This window comes from Prinia subflava, chromosome 4, assembly GCF_021018805.1.
Source record: "Prinia subflava isolate CZ2003 ecotype Zambia chromosome 4, Cam_Psub_1.2, whole genome shotgun sequence".
NCBI classification, from domain to species: Eukaryota; Metazoa; Chordata; class Aves; order Passeriformes; family Cisticolidae; genus Prinia; species Prinia subflava.
The window spans coordinates 12,583,298-12,608,563 of record NC_086250.1 but is presented as its reverse complement, the minus strand read 5'-3'; the positions used below and the strand labels follow the sequence as shown (position 1 = coordinate 12,608,563).

Sequence of the window (25,266 nt, the reverse complement as noted above, 5' to 3'; positions counted from 1 at the left end):
TCCACCAAAGCTCAGTGTTTTGATTTGGTTCGACAGGCAGGAATGAAACATTTGAACTGAAGAATGGTGAAGCATTTTGTTTAGGTCAAACAAAACATCCTGACCTTTCCAAACATGTTGCTCCCTGAGCAGCTGAATTAATGAAGCCTGTTTTCTAATGACTTTTTTCCCTTCATTCTGCTTTCCCACCCCCTTGCCCTGGCATCATGTTGGTTCCCTGATAGGTAATAAATGGGAAGGAGAGAAGGACAAAACCAGCCTTTGCTTTAAGAGGAGCACTAAAAGTATCTCTCATGCCTGACTGTCAAATTTCAGAAAATATCTAGGGCTGCATCCCTGAGGACACTATCCCATGTCAAGCTGGAATGGAAGAAACAGGTCCATGTATTTCAAAGTTATTAAGGTTAGAAAAATGGGTGTATATGCACAAGGACTGGTAGCTAGGAATAAAAATATCCAATTGTTCTTTGTTTCTCCTAAAATGGCAATATTTCCATTTTTATCACTGTGTGAATCAAATGCCAAACTATCAGAATTGCCCACTTTGTTCATAACTGTGGCAGACTGGGCATCTCTGTGGTCCCTATGGCAGAGGCAGGATGAGATAAACGCGTGAGGGACATGTCTGAGGAATACATTGATCCATCTGCTGTGGACCTTGGAGTGATGGAATCTGGACCGATAACTCAGCTGGAAGGATATCTATGAGTCTATGTCAACTCTGGGCTGGATGAAAAAATGACCCTCTGGAGTAATTTGTCCAGAAAATGATCTTGGAAACAAGATCAAAGCATACACTGGTCTCTTTTTCAACTAAATAAATGAGTGAGAACAGGATCTTATATGGGAACAAGTCATATCAGTGTAGACCTGGAGAATGATATCACAACCTGTTCCTCATTTTATCACAGACACAGCCCCAGCTGGGCAGTACTGCATGGAGAGGGAGCTGATAAACCTGTCTCCAGCTCTGAGCAAAATCCTTGTGCCATCCCATGTGCCTGCATGCTGGGCTGTCACATCCTGCCACCTGAGCAGGTCCATACCTGTGACAAGACCTTTGTGTTCCCCTAGGCTGCCTAAGCTGAGGGGTGCTGGTGGATTTTGGCTGGAATCTGTGACTCTAATTCTCTCCTGCACGTCACCAGGAGAGGAGCAGAGCAGAGCTGAGGATGTAGTGCCTGCTCCCTGGGCCAGGGGCACAGAGGGCACTTCCCACCTTGCCAAGTCAGCACAGCATCATGTCCTAACTACATCACTCATTCTAACACAGGTATGGAGCAGAGCTGGTTGATATTCACCCTGCTGGGAGCACAGAGGGATTTGTATTTGTCTGCACTCTTTAATCTACATGTTTCCAGGTGCCAACTGTGTGGATTTCTCCCTTGGAACGATGACCAGGCAGTGGTTCAAGAGGTTTCTGATAATTTGCCAGCACAGGGCAACAGGGTTTGCAAACATCTTCAACCACAATCTTACAGGAATTACTGAGTTGTCCATAATAAGTTCTTCAAAAAAGTCTTTGTCTTTGTGTTGAAGTTAAATAATTGCGTGGTTCATTTTATGTCATTCAGAGGACCTTGCAGAATTCCTCATTGTGACACTGCTGCAGAGCCAGGACAGCAGGAGAGGTTCAGGGAAGGGGGAGAGGAGGCTTGGTGGAGTCCCTCAGCTTCGCCTCTTGGGGCAGGATGTGGGAGCTCTCCCAAGAGCCTCAAAGGGTGGGAGCTCTGTGTCCTGAGAGGACAGTATGCTACTCCAGCAAGAGTTGGTCTTGTGTTCATGAAACTTCTGAAGCCACAGAGAAGGCAAAGACATTATTTACCTCCCAGAGCCAAGTGATTCAACTGATGCACTTCTCTAAAGGTGTGAGATCACACACAGCGTGCCTGTAAATACAGAGGCATCCCCTGCAGACACAGAGCATCAGCACTCTCAGGCTTCCCTGGATCCCCACTATGAAACAGGAGAGCAGAACAAGTGCCACAGTTCATCCAACACTGACACGTGCAGGGCACTTTCCAAATGGAAAACTGAAAGCCTGGTGGCACCTCCAGGGAAGAGAAGGTGTGTTTGTGTTTATCCTTGTAAACATTCCTGAGAACAGTATTTTGGCCACACAGCTGAGGCTGACCATACACAACCTTGGCAGAAAAGGAGCTTCCTTCCCAAACATCTGGCTTTCATCTGGGCAGACACACTCAGCCAGGCTGTTTATTTTATGAAGCCAACCTGCACCTCTGTGCCTGTGTGGGCAGGCAGTGCTGACTGTCTGCTGTACATTAAAAAATTCAGAAATTAACTTAATTAGCTCCTGCTTCCACCTACGGTGCTACAAGTGCAGAGAGCTTTCAGTAACTTAGTGAAATGACTGGTGGGTTCATACAGGTGTTAGTGAGAGCACAGCTGAGCCCAGAGAAAATATTCACATAGAAAATATTCACAGAGTGGCAGTCTGATTATAATACCTGACAAAACCCATACTTGTGCAATGGATGTCACTGGGCATTAAAATACATTATGAAAATCCTAAACACAGATAGATTTGTTGCAAGTGTCACAATGGAGAGAAAAAAAGGATGTTTAAATGTCCACCCCACCCTGCCACCTTTAGGAGTTAAAAGACTGCATTACATATTCGAAATAAACAGAGGAGTGAACCACAGCCTCCCTGCATTAGAGGAGGCAGGTAAGGACTGAGGTAGTCTGGGAATGATACATCACAACCAAAAATCATGCAGATTTGTTTTCCACATAAATCTCTGCTGTTGCCAATCAGAAAGGCAAAAGATGAGCCTGTGCTGATTAAAATGACTGGGGAGCTCCTTGGTTTATCAACTAGCAAATGGCTCCAGTAGGGGGAAAAGCAGAAGGTATTATGGCTTGCTTTATATAATACCTAAATTAAATTTATGTTATGTTATCATGCTCTGCTATATTACATCATATTATCTGTTCAATGATAATATACATGTACACATACAGATACCCATACAGATGCATGTCTGTGAACAAATGAAGGGTCAGCAGGATTCATCAAGCCATTAAACCAACAAGGTTTGTCAATGCAAAACTCTCCTTGTCACAGGGAGATCAGATCCCTGAAGCACTGTATTTGCAAATCTGCCCTTTGCTCCTCTAGACTTCCTAATCAAAAGAGATCAGATGTGGCTGAGTTTACTGATGTATGTGTAGCCCTTATGTTTTCCTTCCTTTAATTTTGTGGCCTTTGGCACTACAGCTGGTTAGTGACTCCTCTTCCTCTCACTTCAGTTTGCAGATCTCTGGTACATGCAGGTTTGAACTGCAGGGAGTAGCAAGAGGAGAACTGTGCCACTGAAATTCATGGCTGCTCCAGGAACCTGCAGCACAGTTCAGACACTGAGTGCTCAGTGGAACCTGAGCATGCACTTCTTGCTAAGTGGGTAGAGGAAGAAGAGTGAAAACAAGCATGGGCATTTCAGCAATTCCTCTCACAGTTGTTCTTCCTCTGCCTTTTCTGGGAACAGCCCTTCCAGCAGGTGTTTGTGGCTTCTTGCTTTGCTCAAAGAGAAGGAAGCAATTGTCTTTAACGTTGTATGTGCAGAAAACAAATTAAGGTGATATTTCCTAAGTTCCAGGTGGTGGTTCCCACTCTCAGGGTCTACTTGGACAAGCAAAGGGCTCCTTGAGTTCAGTCAGGAGCAGCTCAGAGACACATGGTAGGAACTCAGGAGGCAAAATTGTGTCTAGCACCACAGGACAACAACATAAAAACTGCTCTGTCATACCCTTACAGGGACTGCATGACGTTTTCCTTGGGTTCAGGACTCCAATGACTACCTGACATTTTTCCTTGGGTAACAAACTAGTTTTGAGGGGTGGTGGCACAGACCTTTCTTTGTCTGCTCTCAAACTCAAAAAAATCTGAGCTACGACCACTTAAATGTAATTTTAAAGTGATATACAGCAAAACAGGAAATAAGTTCAACAGAGATTGATTTATTAATTTAACTCTCCCACCTGTTGCTCCTCCAGGCACATCTCTGGGTGACCTGACTACACTTTCCAGGAAGAAATAATTCTCCTGAACTTTGTTCCGTGCCTCTTTCTTGGAAAGAAGGTCATGCACCTCCCAATCATGGAATCATCTGAAATCAAAGAGAAAAGGGTTTTGAAGCCATGATCACATCACCCATTATAACATGGACTTTGGATATATAAACAAAACTTTCATTCATATTTTGATCATTGAGCTAGAGGAACTTCAAATGTCTTATAAATTTGGCAACATATAATACTGATTTTTTGCGCCAAATGGGATGGTATCCCTGTGGGGGGGAAAAAATAGGAACAAAAGTGGTCCAATATCCATTAAATCTTAAAATTCAGCCGTTTGCCATTAGTTTCTCAGATAAGTGTGTCTGCATCTGCCATTTAAGTAATGGAAAAATCATTTATAATCAATAGTGGCAGTAGTTAGAGTGCAAAAAAGATAAATGGTGCTAAAATTACGACTCTGATTGTACCATGTTGGAATTTCTGTCTTATGTACATACACACAGAAAAGGAGTTCCTAAAATAACTGTACAGTGGGCTGCACCTTAAAGGCAAAACAGAAAAGCAGCAGCCACAAATCCCACCAACATGAAATGACCTCTGAACTCTCATCCAGGAAAAAGCTGGGAGAGCTGGCACCTCTGCACACAAACCAGTTATGTCAGTGGGCTGGGAGATGCTCCCCATGGACAGTGTGAGCCAGGCACAGCATCCCAAATGCACATCTAAACCTTCCTGGACAAACCCTCTGTGGAAACGTGCAGATATCTCCATGCACTGCCTGAAGAAGGCTGTCACAGCTGCACAGAGAGGGTAGCAAGGTGAACCCAGGCACGTGCAACTGCACTGGGGAAAGAAGCTCCTGAGGCTCCAGGGAAATTGCTGTTCTGCTCTCCTGAGCAGGGAGAGCAGCACGAGGCAGCACAGAGAGTTTAGAATCAATTAGGCTGGAAATTACTCTTATGAGCATGGAGACCAACCACAGGCAGAACAGAAGCCTCTGGCACACTGCAGGGTGGGAAGCTGTCTGCCTCTCCTCAGGATGGGCCAGGACAACTCAGGGTCAGCTGGGACACTGGGCAATGGGTGCCAGGCCAAAAATAGACCAGCATTACCATGGAAAGGACACTGGAACCCACAAGAACCATTAGCCCCGAGTATCGTTTGACATGTGGGAGCAACTTGCTCACTGAGTGTTTTGACCTTCATCAGGCCGTGTACAGGAGGCAATATTTTGTAATCTGCAAGCAAATTGAGCTACTTCTTAGCTGGAGTACAATAGGTCAGTGCCCCACTGCTGAGCATCACACTTCCAGTGCCATCATTTTTCTTCTACCATGACAAAAACGTCCAGAATTTGATTACAGCCGCATCTTGGATGATTTGTGCAATCAGTAACCATAAGCTATGGCTTCAAAGATTAGGAGACGCCCTATAAATTATGCACACACAGAACACGGCAGCTGAAACATTTCTAGAAAACAAATCTTAAATCAGACTTGTTTGTACAGCCCCTGGAGATCTCATCCTTCCCCAGAATAAATGAGCAGGGCTAAAGACATCCCTGTGGTTTGACTGCTGCCAAATCAGTGCGTGTGAGAAGTGAACTTGTGGCTCCTTCACTACACTAAATTTGGGAGCAAGGGTTTTGCAATGTAAATATTTTGAGGAAAGAACAACCATTTCAATGTTAGAATAATAAAACTTTAGTCTAAGCTGAGGAACTAATAGAGGAAATTTTGCCATATGAAACCCAGCAGTGCCACAATACACTTATAAACAGAATTAGTCTGGGTTAAAGATATAGCCTAAACACTAAACAAAGGTTACCACACATATAAATAAAGACAAAAAATAAATGTAGGGAGTCATGAGTTCCACTTTGAGGAAGGATGAGCTGGCTAATGTAAAGAAAGCATTGCCTTTGCTCGGATTGGCACAATGCCATTCATGACCTCATTTAAAAAAATCAAAAATACTGACTACAGTTCATACGTTTTTCTGAGTCATGGAGAGAAACCAAATGAACTTAACTGGAGTAGCCTTTAGAAGAGTCAGCCTGAGAATGGTTTTTCCTTCCCCAGAGGTTTCCCTGATGCTCCTTCTGCCAGCTAAAGCCAGAACATCTGCACAGGCCCAGGTGAGTGGTGCTGCCACTGGGCCAAATTCTTCTCCCTCCTCCTCCAGACCCAGACTGGAGATTCCACAGGGGTATTCAGGGGTCAGGGAACTTTTCCTGCTATTAAAAGTTGCCCTCAAAATCAAACCTGAAGCTTTTGATGTCTTTGTTCTACATTGCAAATAACAAAAGGGACAATAATAATTAACCCTGCGTTTCAAATGTTAATTGCAGAGGCATAGGTCTGATAATAAAAAGTACATTTCCAGTGAACTTTAATTAACCTCAAAGCTTTGCCTTACTCTACTTTTAGACTTATTACTAGACAATAGAAAAATTTATGATATTTGAGTTATTATTTACTAATTTGGCTGATACTTAAACACACATAGAACAGCTCTTGGGAGCATCACACACGATGAGACTGTCATATATATATATATTTAAATCCTATGCACATGGGGGGCAGCTCAGGTTAATGGAATGCTGATTGAGTGTTCATTTTGACTGAATGCCCCAGACAGATCTACATTCATCACTTCCAGGGAGAAAATTCATCTTTCTCTCACTAGTTGTTTCCTAATCAGCTGACTGCTCAATTCCCTTGATTTCTCCCTCTGACCACACCATGGCTGGCTGCATCCTTTGCCTCCCAATCACACTAATTGACCTCTTAGTCAAAAATATTCCAGGTTTCAGTGCTCTGCTCACAGCTAATTGCACCCTAATGTATAATTTTGGCTGAGCATTCAGTGTGCATTTCCAGGATAGGCACAGTATTTTAGGAGGCACTTGAATTAGAGGATTAGTGGAAATAATCTGCATGAAGGCACCATGTGTGGTCCCATGATCCTACAAAATCTAGGAGACAGCAACTAACTTAGGGTCGGTCTGAGAGCTTGGGCAGAGAGCTCAGCTGGGTCTGTATAAGAAATCACAATGTTTCATATAATATTCACCAGCCCAGCTCTGTGCCAAACCAGCATCCATCCATGGAAAACTGTAGGCCTCTTCCATTTACCAAAATAAGTTTCTGTGTAGAACCCCAGCCATGTCCCCTGCACTCTCCACGTGCTATCCAAACTGAGAGTTATAAGGAGCCAACGAGAGTGAATACATAAATTTAAAAGCAGGGTATCAAGGAGTGACTCTGCTGCCATTAAACATTAAAATAACACCACGTTATTTGCAATAATAACAATTTGCACCAGCAGCAGGGAGCAAACTGAATAGTGCTGGGAAACTTTGTCAAGAAAAGTATCTGTTGTCAAGAAGATGGAAATTAATTTGGGAAAGTGCATTCTAGTCAACGCTTTGCTTGCATTATGTGCTGCTAGTGCAAATTAAGCACCATATAAAGTTTACCCAAGGTTGTTAAAGGTTTGTTTGCTGCCAAGAAATTAGTTTCTTAACACTAACCATTTCTGACAAATCAAGGAAATCCAGCATGGAAAAACAGCAAGCAATTTGCTTACTGAAAAAAAATGTACCGTCCTCCATATTTAGAGCTTTACCTACAGTTTTGTTCCAGATCCACTTTTAAAGGCACAGAATTTTGCAGATCTGACCTTATTCCAGATGACTCTGGAGAACTAGGAAGCACATCACAGAGACTATGTGCTTAGAAAGCAGAACAATTCAAAATGAGAAGAGCAGAATTTCTGTGGGGCTTTCCCAAGAGATTGCCTTGTGTTATCCTGCACCTGGTGTAAGCCCAGAGGCTCCACCTGCACACTCAGATGGAACTCCCTGAACCCCTCCCTGCAATACTCAGAATATTTCTTTGTTTTCACAGAGTCATTAAATTAGTATCAGTAACAACAATACCAACAATGTTCTGCTAATAGGTCTTCACACAATTTGAAGGGACAGCAGAGGGCATATGTGGTCTTACTACCAAGAAAGAGCTTTGAGAGAGAGCAAGTTTTCAGAAGTGGAAACTTTAGCACCTTCTGTGATAACAAGCATTGGAAGAAAAGAGCTGTTCTTGTCTGCTTAATTACAACTTGTAACAATGGTAGGGACCACTAGGAAGGTGCAGTTAGAAACTGCACAGCCAAACCAGCTCCATGAATCCAACAGGAGATCAAAAGCAATATATTAAATTGAATTATTGTAATTTTGAAATAATTTAGGGGCATCTCATCTTAGCTAGCACGTGTCCCATGCTCAGACAGGGCCTTTGCCTGTGCTCCCAGCTGATGGAGATGAATGAGAGCCCCTGCATCCACTGGAGATCAGCCCTGTTCAAGGCTCCTGCTACAGAATTTGGCCCAAAAATCAGGGATTTTAAAGCTTTCCATTGGTTCTGGTATGTTTAGAGAGAGGCTGTAGCATCCCTGTGTTTTGTCCCATTTCCAGATGCCATCATTTAGACCTGTGAAATTCTTTCAGCACAGGTGCTTTGCTAAGCTGAGGACTTTACACAAAGGAGAGAGACCTGGACCTGCGTGGGGGAAAGTATTTAGAAATTATGGAGCACACTAATTTTTTTTTTTTCTTTCTAATTCCTATGGCACTGCCCATCAGGAAGTGCTGGAGTACCTTCAGGGCCCAGTGCACAAATGGAAGCCCAGCAGCTGTGAGAGCAGGTTTGAAATGCAGTGTCTGTATTTATCCATCTCCCCGGGTGGATGTGCAGGTGCTGCCGAGCACCACGTTGCTATGGCTACTCCTGGAGCACCACCTGAGCTCACCGTGTGCCCAAATCGGCCCAGGAGGAGTCTGTGAGAACGGCAGTCAGCACAATTACTGCAGGGCAGAGCCACCATCCACAGCACACACACTGGGCAGGTGGCGCTTTGGGATTTGCAGTCCTGGAAACACCTCTTGGGAGAGGAAAAAAAAAGCTGCAAGATTTGATGCAGTTTTACTCCAGTTCACTTTCAGGCAGTCACAAAGAGCCAGCCCCAGGGTGAATGCAGCATGCCAGGCTGGGGGGGACAGCAATCATGAACCAGGAGGATCATTAACATCATTACCAACACTGCTCAGGTGCACAGCTCCTTGCAAACGCATTTTCTACTACTCACATTCTTTTTTTAACTTCTGTGTTTATCACCATGCACTGCCTGACCTGTTTTTCTTTCAGCTGCCCACAGGCATTCAAAAATGAAAACAATGGTTATGGATATGAAACTGTAATACCAAAATTCAGACTGAAAACACTATTTTCAGGGTGTAAAAATTACATTTTCAACTGTCAGACTGGCAGGACATGTGTGCACAAACATTCATAGAATCATAAACGAGTTGGAAGAGACCTTAGAGATCATCTCATTCCACACCTTGCCATGGGCAGGGTCACCCCCACTGTCCCAGCTTGCTCAGAGCCCCATCCAACCTGGTCTTGGACACTTCCAGGGATGGGGCAACCTGTGCCAGGGCCTCACCACTCTCACAGGGAAGAATTTCTTCCTAACAACTAACCTAACCCTACTCTCTTTCAAATCAAAGCCACTCAAATGTTAAAAATTATTTTAAATTCAACAACTCTTGTTAAAAGTTGATATGCAGATAAAGTAATTACATAAAGCAGTTACTGAAATATGAACATATACAAGTAAATAAAATGGGAAAGCTGTAGATTCTGCCATGACTCTGCCTTGTCTTTACTCAAGCCAGTCAAGAACCTACCAAGGTGTTGAGAAAATGTTGTCACTGTTGTTGTTATTTTTATGGGCACCAGTAAGTGAGGAAATTATTATCCCGACCCAAACTTTTGACCATTCACAAACCAATGTTCACAAAGACAACCTTCTCCTGAAAGGAGTGGGAACTTCTCTGCTCTCCTGTAGATACAAACACATGACAAGGACTCACACTTTTCAGAACAGAGTGAGATACCTGACATTATCCAAGTACATCCCTGCCTCCCTTTCCTACCTGATTCCCACAATTGTTTTCTGAGATGTGTCATGAGTTCATTGAACTGCCCTCTCCTAAAACATATTATTCCATCTGGTGTTATCTCCTGCTTATATTTTATTAGTTATTTCTCTGATGGAATAAAAATACTCATTACTGTGTTGTAGAAAGCTGTTACAGTGTTTGTGTTGTGCTTGGTTACACCACAGCAAGCAGGATTTAAAAGAGAAAAGGCTTTCAGTGCATTATTGCTCTGAAGATAACCATTGTTGTTATGACTTCTGTTACATTTATCCCTAGAAACCCCACTAATATTGTTCTAGGCAGTTTTGAAATCCACAATATGAGATTTGTAACAGATTTTTTCCCACCCTAGCAAATGAAGCAAAGGCAGACAGGCAACTTAGACAAGAAATTAATGTAGCTTCCCCAACGAATGATCTCTGGTAAAATCACATCTCCTGGCTCACCTGAAGTCCTCATCCACTAAACTGTGCATCATCTCTGCTCTTGCTTTGTATCTTGTATTAATTCTAGTAATTTTCTAGTAAATCTTCTCCACAGAAGACATTTATTGGGCCTTTCAGGTTACATCAAATAGCATGGAAGGTACCACATACCACTGAAACATCAGGGTTATTTGGCCGTCAAAGGGTGCAAAAATTTTCAGAGATGTTCCAGTGCAGTCACTGGAGGAGGGATGAAGAGAAATAGTGTGCATGAAATAAATCAGCATGAGGAGAAGTCGTGTGTCTCTCTGCAGATCTGTTTCAGTGCTGCCTGGTTCATTCCTCTTTCCAGGTGCAAATCAAGTTCTCAGTATAACCCAAAATGTTGGGAGCACATTTTAGATTAGCCTTCCCTGCCCACCAACAGGCTTGGGGATGATTTGAATGAAGCTGTTTTGGCAATATTAAGAAGGTGATATTCACCTAAGCAAGAACCTGCTTTGAGAATTTAGTAAACTTTACTGGAGGTCAGTGGGATATGGGTTCCCCACTCGCAGGAACATCAGTTCCTGAGGAATTCTCATATGCCTGTGTCCAAAAATCCCCAGCTCTAAAAAGACAGCAATACCTTTGCACTTTGCTGTAAAGCAAGTACACAAAATTATTATCTAAGTGCAAGCCTGACCCAGAAAACCAGAGGCAGTTTGGAAACAGATTCATCTGTCTCCAGTAAGTCCAAGTGCCTGTGCACAATGGTGTGAGTGTTTCAACAACCATCTTGATATATTTTTATGGATGGAAAAGTACCATTTCAGCTGGATTCTTATTCAACATTAGAAAAAAAAAATTATGATGCATTTTTGCATGGCTTAAAGACATACTCTTCACTTGGTGTGCAAGTATTGCTACTAACCCTGTGAAAACTGCTCAGAATAAAAAGATAGGTTAGGAAGAGAATTTCACAGAACAGGAAAATATTTTTCCTCAAGGATGAATCAGACTTTACATTTGGTGATGAAAATAAAAAGAGCATGTGGAAAAAATCAGAATAATTACGTTCTTTGTCATCAAAGGGCATAAGTGAGGTTTCTGCTCTCATGGAGTGAGAACAAGCTCAAGAGCATATTACAGAAAAGAACGGGATTTCCACAAGATTTCATGGGTGGCCAGACACCTCTTCCCCTGAATGCTGACCTGGAACACCTGCAGAACATGGAATAATCCCCCAACAGGCTCTTGTGCCGGGAAGCAGCTGCCCTGGAGAAGGATGTGAGGGTCAGGCAGGAGAGTTCACTCAGCTCCTGCTCAGGCTGTGGCTAACCCAGCTCGGGCTGAAGCCTGATGTAAGCTGGGAGCAGCACCATCCCATCAAACCAGGCAGGACAGGTGGCCAGGAAGGGCCACTCCGCAGTCACCTTCACCTGAAAATTGCAGCTGTTACCTTTTGTCTGGCATTTTCCACAGAATCCACCAAGTTCTGGAAATGGTAAAGTCCACGCCTCCAAGCTGGAAGGTAGTAAACTTCAGCTTACCCCAAAGGTTCTTGAAGCAGATCCAAGTGCAGCTGGACTGCTGACACTTTTGTGTTTCCTGGTGGGATAAGGGGCTGCTCACACCATGATGGAGCAGGAAGGATGAGCACTCTCACCACTGAATAGGGAACACATTCGATTTTTTGTTCATAGGTGATAATATAAAGATTCAGGGGTTTTAAGTTAGGAAATCATACAACTTGAATGGTGGCTCAGGGAATTAATGCAAGAGAAAAGTCACCAAAAGGCAATTGAGTCCTTGTTTGTCATTTTTGTTCAATAATGAGCTCATGAAATAAAGTTTAAATCACAGTTTACGCTGTCTTGTAAATGAGAGAGATCTGAAAGGACCCTGAAAGTCAGTGCAAAAGATCAGGCTGCAAAAATTTGCTATTCTTCAACTCTTTCCCCTCATGGCTGTGCCTTTTTGGAGCCAGAAAGGATGGGACAGCTTTGCTGTGGAGGGTCAGTGTCCTCCTCTTCTGGTTTTCCCTGCACTGCACATGGGAAGTTCCTCCTCCTGTTCCAGCAGCTCTCTGTGTTTAATATTTATAGCAATCTCCTTCTGCTTAATTCACAGCGTGGATCCCAGATGATTGAACAGCCAGAACCCTTCTTTGCTGGATGGTCACAACCAAAAACACACAAGAAGATCTGATTTCTTGTGTGCTGAAAGAGGTGGTTGTTGGTCCTCTCCAAAAACCAGCACAGGAAGGGCTTCTCCAGCTTTGTTCTTTTCCCACTGAGTCTCCCTTTTCCCAGGAGTGCTGTTAATCTGATTATCCCATACATTATAGTGATACAGATTAAGACTGAGCATACATTTTCACATGCCCATCGTTTAACATCCAGTGAAAAAAAAAGCTCAGAAGTATTTAATAAAATGACTCGCACATTTTATAAAATATCTGTATCAATTAATTGCTAATAAGTAGTTCAAAGCTGACTCAGAGCTGAATTAATAATTTAACACTCATAACTTATTCAATTAATTCAGTCTCTCTGCTTTTTTTTCCGGAATGACTTCTCAGGAGTTATCTTCTCTTTGTGGCCAGGCAAAGATCTTCAAGTCTGTCATTTTGAATTAAAATCTTTCCCTCTCCTGAAATGTTATTACTTCACAAGATTGATCTTATACAATTTATTGAAACTATTTCATAGTAAAAATCCAAGTGCTGTTGAGAATCATGATGAGAGAAATGTATGTGTTTTTTCATGAGAGTTGAAAGTCATTCTTTTCATTCTAAGGAATGTTTAAAAAACCCTCTCAAACGCTGCATTTTTCAGGGGCAGGGAGGGCAGAGAGAACAGGTTATTATACTGACTACTGGAATTTGGGAACCTATCACAGTTTTCCCTCTCTGGCACAAAGAATTGACTGAGGCAGCATCACACTGGAAAAAACAGGCGCCTGTGAGATTACTGCATTTGCAAAAAGATGCACACAGCATTTTAGACACCACAGTGATTTGTTTTTTCCTTTCTCACTGCAGGGGAATAATGACACCATCAAAAATTCACTGAAATCACTGAAAGCCTTTGAGTCCTTTCAGTTGAATTCAGAGGGCTGAGATGCCAATAAACAGAATTGCTTGGCAAACATTGACACTTTAAGGACAGACACTGAATAAATGTTGAGTTCTCTGTGTGTACCCAGCTTCATATTGAAGATTTAAATATGTTTTTGTTTCTTTAGCTGGTCCTCAGTATTGCATCAGTAGAGAGAAAATAAGTTTAAAAATGGAGAAAGAGCGGGGGAAGTAACAAAAACAGTGACCTTTATGTAATGCACCCAAAGGACACCATGACAATATCCACAGATGAGCAATCTGTGACCCCTGTGACTTCAATCCAGGCTGAAGCCTCACTGATCACAAATAAAGCTGGGAGATACAAACACAGAACTTGCTTCCAAATGAAAAGAAAACAGCAGCCATCATTCCCGGTTCTTAATGCCTGCCTTGTATTCATTTCTCCCCAATGAAGATGGTTGATCAGCATAATGCTTTCTCTGCTTTTCTAGAGCTCATTAAATATTTCTAGAGATGAGCTTGAAGCATGGAATTTGAAGATAATTTTCTCTGAAGTTCAGGACAAAATGCATCCAAGGTGTTTATGACACTAACTGGAATACAGGACTGAAAATCAACTGATAGCAGATAGTGGAACTGTAAAGGAAATGATTTCGTCTTCCAGAACCTCTGTTCCAACATGAGAAACTAAAACTAATGACAGCAATACCTTCCTTTGTGATGCAATTTGGCAACTCGAGTTTGGAACCTGGAAATTGTTAAGTGTCACTCCTGGATCCACTGTGAGAGTGCTCCTGTCTGGCATTTTGGGTTTGGCCCATTTATAATTGCTTCATTTTGAACTATTTACTGATTAACGGTAAATATGCAGCTCTTCAGGTAATCAGGATGCCAACTAATGCAGTCATATCTACTGGTACAAGGATTATAAACTTCACAGCATATAGATAACTTATACTATTTAAAAAATAAATATATAATTCACACATAATAGCACAAAGCATAAAGGATATTACCTGCCTTGCCTAAGTGTATTTCAGCTACAAGAAATTAAAGAAAAATAGGAATTGTTCAGAAACCTGGGAGGCTGGCACTTACCACGCCAGCTGCTTACTAGAGCAGGGAAGAATTCCCTCCAGCCTTGCAGGGAGCAGAGTTACCAGTTACTGCATTGCAGCTCTAGTCCTCGAGCACTGCACAGCCCCCGAAAGCCAGCTCAGGAAACACAGGCCAGGCAAGAGGCTGCACTCACAGCCAGCCACATCTACCTGGGTGTGTGGGGAGAGAGAAAACCCCTTTTCAGAGCTGTAACAACTTCCTTTCGTTCATCCTTCTCCCTGACAGGGAAAGACAGCAGAGCAGCGCTTGCGAGATCCAGGCAGGTCTCGCTCACAGTTTGGAGTTGTCTGAGCAGCACTGCTTTCTCCTGGAGGATCAGTCAAGCCCAGAACCACTAAGAAAACATGATCAGGTTATGCTGTGGAATGATTTATGTTTATACACATCTGGTGGGTGGGTATGTTCACATAAAAAATCTGTGTGGTTGATCAAATGTGCTGGTGATGGGTTATAAAATGCAACCGCTGATTGCAGCAACTCTGAAACGAAACTTCACAGCACTTTAAAATTAACTGAAGTCCCACTACAGCAAAGTGCCTAATTATTTCTATGTCATTAAGCAGGGGTTTTGTCAGCATGCAGAGACCTGAATTCCCCAGTAACCACAGACTGATTTCAGTGCAAGATGCGCACCACAATCTCTCTGATGTACCAAAGAACCTGAAGGTATTTACAACTTAAATAGACAGCAAACTGGGCAGGGGAGGGGACAGCAGGCTTCATGACATCTTAATTCATTAATAAAAGCTTAAAAAAAAAAAACCCAAACAAAAGCCAAACAGTAAGCAGAGGGGAGCTTGGGTTGGGAAGTGCCCAGCTGGAACACCGTGCTGTGCCTGCAAGGCAGAAACTATAAGGAGCACAAAGTGGCTCAGGGATGACCACATTGCTTTTCCTTTAACTCCAGAGGAACGCAGAGGAAGCTGGCAGATTGGGGGTGAAGATAGCCTGGAGGAGGGATACAGAACCCTGGAGCACTGGTCAGGTCAGGGCTCTGATGGACAAGACCTTGCAGAAGGGCTAAAGGACAGCAACTGTGGATAGGCTGTTGTGGTGAAGACAAGCTGAACCTTTCAGGACAGAGTGGAGGGGGAAAAAGGAAAGACAAAGCAGCTGACTCTTTATTCCCTGGTGCATGAAGGGTTAAAAAATAAAGAGAAGAGAGACGAACTTTTGGAAAACTCCAGTGGTTTGGATTCTGTTCAAGGCTTGGATCAACCCATCCCTACTTGAAAAAACAGGACAGTGGTGTCCACTTGGCTCAGCTGCAGGCTCTATGGATTTTTATTACCAATGGCTGGAGTTCAAGACAAGTGAATTGTAAATAAGGAGAAATGAAACACAATAAAATAGTCTCCAGAGGTTTACCTAGAAAACATCTGGAATTTTGGCACTAACATAGAAACCTATACCAATGGGAATGCAACATATTTCTGTGAAGTGCAGTAAGAAATAGCACAGATAAATGAGAAGTTAAGGCCCCATATATATCACAATATTTCAGCTCCTTTCGGTTGTGTGAGTTTCCAATACTCTGAAGTCCTGCCAAATATTTCATTGTTACCTTATTAGATGTTCTTGGTTTACTACCTTTTGCTTTGTAAAGCACTGATTTAGTGTCAGTCAATTTAATTTTTAAAAACACAACCAGATGTCCTGTTCATTTAACATATGAGAAAACCACATCGGAAACATGTGTTTTTGTGCATTCCAACACAGACACCAAGATTTCTTTCTCCTGCTAAAACAGTCTCACTCCTGAAAGAACTCCCCCTTTTATCTTGGACATCAAATGCCACATTGGCACGCAACACTATTCTGATCTTTGCAAGCTTTCCTTAGTGCTCGTATTTAGCCAAAAGATCTTCAATTTGGGGTTTGTCTCCTGGATTCCCACAGAGCTTTTCATTTCTTTTACAATGGTGACATCATTGTTTGCATTCTGGACTGGCTCGGCCTGCTCTCTTTGGTGGCAGGGGAAGCACTTGAGGCCAGAGCCCCTCACAGAGCTGGAGGTAGCCAAGCGTAAGGGAATGCTCCTAACCTACCCACATTGTTTAGGGAAAAGGGTTTCAGCACTGTCAGCACAACAACCTCGGGAGCAAAGGTTAAGGAACCTCCCAAAATTCAGTCTGTGTGGTGCTCAGCTCAGCAGGGACGTGCATCTCCTCCCAGTCAATGTTTAACTGGCTCCATTCTCCTTTTGCTCAGGGGGTGCAATATCATCCTGTTCAAATTTAAGAGTGGAAAATGAGCCACTCTCCACCCGATGCAGAGAAAGTGTAAATAAAATTATCTCCACACTGCTGCAACTCAGAAATCCATTGCTTCCCAATGTTATTTTTCAAAGACTAACACACATCTGTGATTAGCAACTCCGCTGGAATGGCAGTGAGTTTGGAGGTTACTTCAAGTTGAGAGCTGCTTTTGTTTGTGGTTGTGCTCTTTCCGTGGCCATCTGGGAGATTATTTTGATGATTCGCAGCCCTGCACTTTTATTGCCTTCCAAAAGAGTAATTCTGCATTTGGCTAAACCTGTAAGCTTTCTTTCTAAATAATTTGATCAAGAACAACTCAGCCTGGATGCTCCTATTGTGTCAGCACCACAGGACAGATGAGCCTTTCTGTAGATGTTTACAGTAACCAGAACCAAGCTGGGATCACAAAAACACCAAGGTGAACACAGACTCTCACCCTGCCTGATGTTAGCACTGAGGCATCTCTATGCCTCTCTCTTATTTTAAAGATCTGTTTCCACTGTCTGCAAAGACAATAGTCTCCAGAACATCCCCCCAGGCTGAGGGGAAGCCCAGCACCCTTTAAGCCCAGAGCCCAAACTCTGGGCTTACCTAACACAAGGGCAATCATTTCTGGAAATCACACCATGACTGAGAACTAAAATGCTCCTCCAAAATCTGGCTTTGATGACTACAACCCCAAAATTCCATCTGAATCAATAGTCCAGATGTTCCCAGGCCCAAGCCCAACTAGGAAGAAAGCCAGGATTTGAAGTCTGGTTTGATACTCCCACCAATCCTTTGTGAGCACAAGCCCTGCCCTCGCAAAAGTGAGCTCAGACAAATCTCAGATGTTGCTGAGCAAACCTACAGGAGATTCTCTGTGTCACTGTGCAGCCCCAGAGCTCTCCATAGCTTAAATTTTCTCCCACAAAGTTATTAATACTTTTTCTCTTTCATTATTAACACTTCTAGCACAGGACATGGGGAATGGCTTCAAACTGAAGAAGAGTAGATTTGGATCAGATACTGAGAAAAATTCTTCTCTGTGAGGGCGCTGAGGTCCTGGCACAGGTTGCCCAGAGAAGCTGTGGCTGCTTCATACTTGCAAGTCTCCAAGGCCAGGTTGGATGGAGCTGTGAGCAAGCTGTGGAAGGTGTCCCTGCCCAGGGCAGGGGGGTGGAATGAGATGGGCTTTAAGGTCTCTTCCAACCAAACCATTTTATAATTCTATGATTCCCTTCCAAATTCCTCATAAATCACAGGCTGTGGCAGTGGCGGCCACTGTATAAACCTCGAGCTGTTGGACTGGCACAAAACAGCCAGGGAGGTTCAGGCCTCTCTCAAGGATCAGCTTCCCCTACAGGCCCCACTCGAACACATGAAGGACATTGGTTAAAAACGAACAGCAGGAATAGGTTGTTCCCCTTAATTGTGCCTTGTTCGTGCCCTGGATGTTGCAATCACTGTGTCCAAATTGAACCAGGAGAAGTGGCTGGGATGACGGCTAGAGGGTACTGCCATCCTGCCCAAAACTGAATGGATGATCAGCCTCTATCCCAGCTTTGTGCTGCACCACATGTGAAGACAAGGCGTGTGGAGAACTGGTGCCTGCTGTGAAAGCTGGATACTCTAGGAGGGCAGGAGACCTTGACACTTGCCCAGTGCTACCTGACTGACAGCCCAGGATAAAAGCTATTTGCATGGAAGATAACACAAAATCCCCACAGATTCCAGAGCCTGCTGCACCCCTGCACCGGAGCAAAGGGTCTGGCCAAAAGTCCATCAGCTGCAGTTACAGAAACAGAAGCAGAAACATGAATCTCATGTTCAACCACTTAAATAATCATGGACTCTCTGATTCTGTAATTACTAGACAGAGCCATCACTTTCTTCCCATTTTCCAACCACCAGTTAACCAGAGACTCTCATCTGCATAATAATAAAACCCCTTTCTCTTAGTGATCATGCAAAAATGAGAACGTAGACAATGTAATCATGTTAGAAATGGTATTCAATTAATAGTTAGCTAAAAATTATTCAAATGGTGATTCAGGGAATGAATAATAAACGGGAAATGGACCAATTAAGCAAATGGACAGGCTAATGGCTGCAGTGCAACAAAGTGAGCCCAATGACAATTTGATAAATTAATAGAAAGCTTCTAGGCAGGCTGACACATAAGGAGCAGGGGAAATAGAGAGATATGGATAATTGACATTCTGAAATCAGAATACAGCTCTGTCAGGAGACAAAAGGAGGGCTTTGAGCAAGCAGAGCCCATGGAAATCAGACATCACCCTTTGACACTTCACAGAGCTCTACAGGGATGTTTCAATCACATTGCTCTGACCACTGTATCAAGTAGATGCTCGCTTCAAATACATGCAGGAAGTTTCTGATATGAAAAAAGACATATCCAAAATCTAAATAAGAACAGAAGCCGTTCAGAGGGGCTGACAGGAACTAACACAGTTTAGAAAATGAGCATTTTGCTTTAAAACAAACAGCATGGGCTAGCTGGGGACTAGCTGCTCCACTGAAGCAACTGCCCTTTTAGTCTCAGCAGCTGTAGAATACACAGTGCAAAAATATAAAAATAATATTGTATCTATTAGTTAGTTGCCAAATTATGCCTATGCACTCCAACATGTTAGCCTTAAGTCAGTCTTGTAAAGGAACACCCAGAATTTCCACACCAGGCTACCATTCCTTACGACTTCCCATTAAGAATCTCATTTCGGTGTTTGATCTCAGCCAGATTTTCTTTGTCACCTCTTGAGGAAACAATCCAATGTTTCACCCCCAGGCCAAAGTTACAAGCATCTAGAAATGGTGAAAGACAATATTAATTTTGCCTGAAAAATACCTTTACTAAGTGAAGCCTTTGTCTGCAATAGAAACACAAAAGTGTAAAGGAACAACAACAGGGTGTATGCCATCATCCCCATCCCTTTTCCCCAAGGGTTAGAAATCCCTCTTTTTCTGTCTCTCAGTTTTTCCATTTGCTCAGCTCCATTGGGATTGCAGTTACTTGAACACAGCCATCCCCCTAAACTTCCCTCCACTGAAAAGCATTACATTATATGAAACAATAATTCCAAATGTATTTTTTTCACTGCAATAAGGTGCCCCGAGCTGCTGGGGTACTATGACAGAGGACTATAATCCCCCTCTTGTTCAGAGAGAGGAGGGGAAGGAAAGGACTTGCTCAGGCTTCAAGTGACAGGAACAGAAAGTTCATAGGTAGTAGCACAAAATTTCCAAACCAGCAAAAAACCTTGCAAAACCAGCAAAACCAGAAAGTCAGTTCCTCTCATATCATGGTTTCTTCAGCCTGCCTATTACCTTTGAATAACAGAGGTCCTATTCATTGTGCTGGAGCAAAGCAGCCTTTGCACTAAGTGGTCCTTGCAGTAATACAGAGCAGCGCAGCATTTTGTGGCTTGGAAAACTGGTTGGTTTGCTTATAATATGCTTATGTAGCCATAAATTCTCATCAGGAATTATCCTGAAATTGCAGCGTGTTTTCCAGGGTCATGTTACATGAAATGTTCAGCCCTTCCTGGGGCAGGATAATACGTAAGAAACACAGATATGCCTCAAAGCAAAACAATTAAAGGAGACTTTCTGCTGGCACCCAGGATTCTTGGTGTCGTTGGGTTTTAGCACACATTCACTTTTAATACATTTACACATTTTATCTCTAAGGATATTTTAACAGGTCTTTGAACACTTTCCAGAGGCCATTTCTTGCTTTTTACGTTATGTTTAAGATTAAATCCTACTAAAACATGAGCATTATTTTTTAACTTTAAGGACAATGTACCAGAGACACGCATGGAGATTTGGGCTGGAAAGTTAAGGACTACATGTGGGAGTCCACAGAAGTATTTCAGTGCTGAGCCACACAGCTTTCACTGTCTGCCTCAGGCTTCCCAGAAACCAAAAGTTTTCCTGAGGAGTCTCTTACCCTGCAATTTTACCAGGCACAAAGAGCAGATCAGACCTTTGTGGGTGCTGTTCTGCTGCAGAGTTTTCTACTTTTTCAGCACTGCAGTGCCAAAATCATAAACTCTGCTTTCAGTTCCTGCCATTTATTTGATAATGTATGTAATTTAATGGTACATCATCATAATTGTTTTTAAGTGAAACAGATTTTCCAGGGGGGTTCAAGTTATGATCTAAGAGTTAGAAATACCAGCTGAGAGAGATGTGCATAATGCTGGGTTTGTTGCCAGTGTAAAATTTTGCCCTTTCATAAGCAAGGTTCTGAGCACTTGGTGTGAACCAGGGCCTGGCATGAAGAATGGGAAAAACCTGAAATTCAACCTACAATCATGGCAGATCAGGGGAAGTCAAAGGCTCAAATCCACAGATAGAAAGTAGTCTCTTCTTCTGGTCCTAAAATCTGAGCAGCTACTTCAGAAAGAGGTTTTCTCACAGTAGCTCAGCATCTCTGAACTTTGTACACACCTCAAAAAGGAAAGGGATGCAAAAACGCCCACAGTGGGAAATGGCTAAGCCGTGCTGCTCCTACTTATTAATTTCAATTCAACTGATAATACAAAGCAAGCCTGCAGAGCTTGCTTCTCACAACTCAAACCAAAGGAATCCAGATGCAGCCCATTGTTCAGTGTATATGCTCTGACAAAAACTTAGTTTACCATGAAAACAAGAATGTCACCTACCCACATAACACAGTAATAAATGTTTTTCCTGCCCTGTGTGTTTAAGGCTGCAAAATACATAAGCACACATACAGACACATACAAATATTAGTCCACAATAAACAGCTCAGAGCTTTAGTTTCAGTTTCTATTTCTAGACAAGAATCAGGTAAGGATCTGATCTCAGTCTGAACCATCACATCCTTCTGGTTTTTACTCCCAAGCTGGTTTTACCCCCAAGCTGAATACTGGATGTCAAATACAGCCAGAGCAGAATTGAGATGAATGCAATCAGACTCAGAAATCTTTTCATGAATGTTCTTTGCAGAAGAATGAAATATCCTGCTACCCCTCTATCAACATGGAACACATGAAAAACAAGTAAAATGAAATTGGACCTCTAATACAATTGGTAGAGTTGCTGCTGTCCATGGACTTCTATAATAAGGTTTGTTAGTGATGGTCTCATAAAGCCAGGCCATCACCTTCACAGAACTTAATAAAATAAAATTCTGGCAGTGGAAAACATCTCAAGGAGATATTGTTGGAAAATGAGAGGGAATACCTTGGAACTACAGTCAAAGTGTAGTTGCTGAAGATCCAAACCAGACCCAAATCTTTATTTTATATTTATCTGGTTTTGTTTTTTTAATATAATCTCACAATCTGTTATATAAAAATATGCTCATTATGTACAAGGCACTGCCTGCTCCAAAACATCTTTTTCCTTTTCCCAAACTATATAAACATGTTTTTGTGTCTCTCTATTTACATTTCAATTCTGAGTAAGTAGATGTGCTCAGACATTATCCATCAGAGCTGAAAACTACCTAAGCCTTTCCAAAAAAGGTTTCTAAATTTTGCTAGCTAAAACTCAATCTATTTTAAGCCTTCTCTTTAGGACTGACATTCGTCCTCTGCAGATCTGGATTTTTTTCTATCCCAGTTTTACTGTGGAGCAGACAGATTAGTTTACCAGCAGTACCTGACTGGTCTGAAAACAAATAATATGGACTGGAATGTTTTTGGGAAGAGAAAGCAAATTTTCTTTTCTCATTTCTGTACTTCATTTAGGGCATTCTTTCTTTTTATCCTTTTCCGATAAACAACAAACACTGCAAAGATGACATGCTTTTATGCTTTGTGATATGATCTTGAATTAATGTGCTGGAAGCAGCAACGGATCTATTGCAGCCCTCAAACTTCCATCTACTTTCATTTCCTGGAATCATACATCTGGGAGCAGAGATCACCATCAGAAACTTGGAAACACCCAACATACGATAAGGAAAAATTATGGAAGTGTTTCTAAGAACACATTTTTGTCCAAAATTTTTCTCTGTATCTGGTTCAGAGGGTAGTTCTGGGAACACCCTTCCTCCTCAGGGGCTGCAGGGGCACAGTTTCATCACAGACTCTGCAAAACTGCAGCAGGCACTGCAGGGCCCTCACTGCTGCAGTGCACCAGTGACAAGAGCATCACATTCGAGCATGAGGAGTGGACAGGCGCCCATCCCTTCTGCTGCTTCATTTCTTCCACTCCTTTAGGCACCTGTCCTGCTGTGTCCTCCCTGCTGCTGGAGCAGCGTCACTGCCAAATGTTGCCTTAAGTTTTAGCTTGCATGTTTTAGATTCGGTGCTGCCTAGGTGTGTAGTTCTGAGCCTCACATTAAGTGCTAGTCAGCTCTCTTCACAGAGTAGGCAGACAAAACAAATCCTTCTCCTGCTGGAGACCAAGGACAACTTTCAGGCACAAAAGCACAAACAACAGTGGCTGAAGGGAGAAAGAAGGATGGGACCTCACAACCTGAAGCTGTAATTGGACAACTAAATCCCAATATGCAAATGGACCAAAACTTACAAAAATGTAAGACCTCATGACCAGTTGTGCATTTTGTGACCATTCTTAGTCCACCTTGGGTGTAGCCCTGGTCAGGCTCCTGTCCTGCCCAAGGTGTACCCTAAAGGCCTTTCAATAAATATCTACTTTATTCTCTAGCTCTGTCCAGTCTCTGTTCCCAGGTCAGTCTTCCTAAGGCATCAGCTTCACTTCTGCAGCAGGTCCTTGAGTCAAAAATAAAACAGCCCCACGTGGCACCTGATGCCTTTCTTGATGTTGCTGTGCTCAGGACATCTCCCAAGCCAGGGCTCAAAACCAGGTGCTCCTTGCAACACTGCTGATCCTGGCGGGTCCCTTGCAGCTCAGCATGTTCTGTGATCCTGTGATTAATTAGCATTTGGGGGAGCCTCCTGCCAGCAGGTTCTCTGCAGCCACAGGCTATTTTCCACAGGAATATACATGGGCTGTAAAGTGTCTTGCTGCTCCAAGGAGCGAGCTGCAGTCCAGCACTGTAAGTATTTAATTACTCTCAAAGGTTTTACAGCCTGGGGCAGGCTTGTGGCTAGCTACACTGGTGTGGGAGGCCCTGAGAAACCGTGGGATATTGCATTTAAATGGAAGCAGTCCTTCCCTCAGTTTTAAAATAGGTACATCTAACAAAGCATTTCAGGCGTTTCAAACTACATCTCCAGAACTGCAAACACACCCACATCCACTGGATGCTCACTTTGAGTCTTTACCAGAATAAACCTGAAGTGAATCATATTTTATTGCATGACAAGTCACACAGTAATCGCAAAATGTGTCATATCCTCTCAATCGTTTCCCATAGCCATTAACACATATATTACACACATACACATATAAATGCATGTGTAAACACCCACACATACAAATTTCACTTTATTGTTGCTCTTTGAGCATGTACAGTTGCACAGGAGTAAACCCTGACTTAAATATAGGAATTAATTTCTCTGACAATTTCTTGGGAAGTTCAGAATTTTTTTTCCATTGCTCTTCTCTACACAGCATAAATAGAGTAAAAAAGAGCTAGTCTTGGCCAGACAAGCAACTCCCTTTGCCAGACTGCAGCCAGATTCTGTTTAACCTTTTCTCTTCATCACCAGGATCCTCCTTTTCTTTCCCCAGGATCATTGCTACAGAAACTATTTCAAGTACACCCACTCAAATGGTTTGCTTGCAAAGCCCTCTCAGTTGTCCGTGAAGGTGCTTATGCTGAAGGCAAATAGATTTTTTTTTTCTCATTGAAATGGACTCAAAGAGTCACTTACTCTGTCTCAACTGGAAAAAAAAATCATAGCAGGAATGTGCAGAGGGAAAGGAAAAAAAGGAGAGAGGCCACTTTTTAAAATCTTATCCTTAGACCAGGCAATCAGGGTGGACACAGGGCTGCACCTCTGGTTGGCAAGCTCTGCTTTAACACTGAACATGGATAAAACACACTTCATTTTACAAACGTATTTTTTTCTTTCAGGGGCCTGGTTTTGGGTGGTTTTTTGCTGTTGTTGTGGCTTTTTTGTTTTGTTTTTTCTTTCAGGTTCTTTCCAAGAATGCTGCAAGCCCACAAACTGACTTTTCAATCACTTTTTTGTGCTCTCCTCACTGAGGGTAACAGGCTTCTGGAAAAGGCTGCTGACAACCGTTGTATTGCTGAGCCAAACCTATTTACGCCAAGATAGATTTGTTCATTTCTTCTCCCCCTCCTTCTCCTCCCAATATTCTCCTCTCTCAGCCTTTTAATAAGGCAGAAAAGCAATGATGCAAATGAACAGAGCCTCAGTATGACCATATGCACATCACCCCCAGTTGCTGGATCCTACAGAACAGCAGTTAATTTTGTGT

At 42.7% G+C, this 25,266-nt stretch overlaps 1 long non-coding RNA gene across 1 annotated transcript in view; it reads right to left on the bottom strand.

Moving 5' to 3' along the window:
* Positions 1–25,266, bottom strand: part of LOC134549676 (uncharacterized) — a 145,685-nt gene that overhangs the window by 43,973 nt on the left and 76,446 nt on the right. The window contains exon 2 of the long non-coding RNA XR_010080151.1: positions 4,003–4,130. This is a non-coding gene — a long non-coding RNA (uncharacterized LOC134549676). The remainder of the gene's footprint in view (positions 1–4,002; positions 4,131–25,266) is intronic.